At 38.2% G+C, this 1,726-nt stretch overlaps 1 non-coding gene across 1 annotated transcript; it reads right to left on the minus strand.

Moving 5' to 3' along the window:
- Positions 1–1,407: 1,407 nt before the first annotated feature.
- On the minus strand, positions 1,408–1,523 carry LOC138270372 (U5 spliceosomal RNA). The gene has a single exon (XR_011200248.1). It is a non-coding gene; the product is annotated as a U5 spliceosomal RNA (small nuclear RNA).
- Between the last annotated feature and the right edge of the window lie 203 nt (positions 1,524–1,726).

Here is a 1,726-nt window from a genome sequence, read left to right on the forward strand (position 1 = left end):
TACTACAACAAGGACGCAACTTACTAAAACCAATGCTCCTGTCAAAAGGAGTACGGACATGCACAGAAGTAGTGTCAGCCCTCTTCTCTAGTACTTTCCCTTCAGACTTGTCCAGATTCGGGAAATACATGACAGAGGCACGATCTCAGAAGAGTGAACTAAAGGGGTCCAGATCGCAATGCAATAAGTCTCGTGTTTGCCTGAGTTAGAGCTATTAGCATTGTAAATTCCTAACTGGACTTTCTTTGCCACATAAATTGAAAATGAAAAGTAAAACAGTTGACTTAAATGAGTCGATTCAAAGCCCCACAGCCACAATGAGCATGAGCACGAAGGAGAGACACAAAAGGAAAAATAAGTTTTTTTGCATTCAAAGGTATCGGCAAACATGCAATTATCGATGTAACAGGGTCGGTATCCAAGGCAGTAACAAAACCACCCCAAGAAGGGACAAACATAAAGCATGTACCAATGATAACAAAGGACTTTTGAAAGGCTAGCCCATGAACGAGTGATAGTGATGGGCATATGGTGGGCATTGTTAAAAGACCACAGACACATTACAACAGGTCAAAGCGCTTGCACGCTCGGCCTAATGAATAAGTTAAACACGTCCATCACTAGCCTCATCATATCGCTTTTTTCCCAAAGCATTGATAAAGCCAATAGGTCTCATCTATGGAAAACTGATTGGCTTTGTCAATCTCTTTTGACATGTTGTACAGCTGTGCGGCTGCTGTGCAGCATGGTTCAAAATAAAAATTAAAAAGTGCTATGATGGACCGTCATAACACTTTTTTTTTTTACCTCAGCCATGTTGTATAGCAGCCATGCTGTTGTACATGGCTAAGAAACAGCATAGACAAAGCCAATAGAATTTGCATAAGTACGACCTATTGACTTTGCTATTGCTTGTGGTTTTTACGCAAGGGTTAATTAAATGATTTTCCCATGATCGCAAGAGGTTAATTGTGCTGGATTAAAACTTTCTTGACCAGTTTCAAAGTCGGTCATTAGGTCATAAATATATACTTTAACATATCTTTACAATTTCAGTAAAATCTCAATAACCAATGACAAAAGTGAAGCAGGAGCTGATCCAGAAATAAAACCCAGACTGGATACAGTTACATGTTTCATTTACAAATTTGATTCTTCCTTACCTGCTGTTCTATATCGCTGCTTCCCCCATGGTAGCGGATTCTTTTGGATGATATGGAGTTTTTTGTGCAGCTTGCGCTCTTCTTATATGTCATGTAACAAGGCTATATGTTAATAATGTTACAGTAAGAATCACATCCCAAAAGTGCGATGACAGAAGATAAAAGAAAGTTGTCACACTTGAGGAACCACCAAATAATGAATCTGTCTACTAAAAAATTATAATTTTGTTTGCTGAAAAAGGGTAACCCTGCACTTAGCAGGGCTTTCATAAATTGAGTAACACTCTTAAATGTTCCTCTCCACGGAAATCTTTATTAAAAGGTGAAAGATTGCTTTGGTTTGAAGAGAAACCAGAATATATGTTTCATGGCCACCGTCTATGGCGCCAATAAACACCTTTCCACAGACCATCAGGGTGATTTAGTTTACTAAATTCATCTTAGAAAACCCTTTAAAATACAACAAATTTTTAATAATTGTTGTAATCCGGCACATTAATAAAACACTTGCTGCTACAAAAAGAAACAACAGGAGGACTCAGAAGTGAGATGGAATTATGGGT

Source organism: Pleurodeles waltl, chromosome 2_1, assembly GCF_031143425.1.
Source record: "Pleurodeles waltl isolate 20211129_DDA chromosome 2_1, aPleWal1.hap1.20221129, whole genome shotgun sequence".
NCBI lineage: Eukaryota > Metazoa > Chordata > Amphibia > Caudata > Salamandridae > Pleurodeles > Pleurodeles waltl.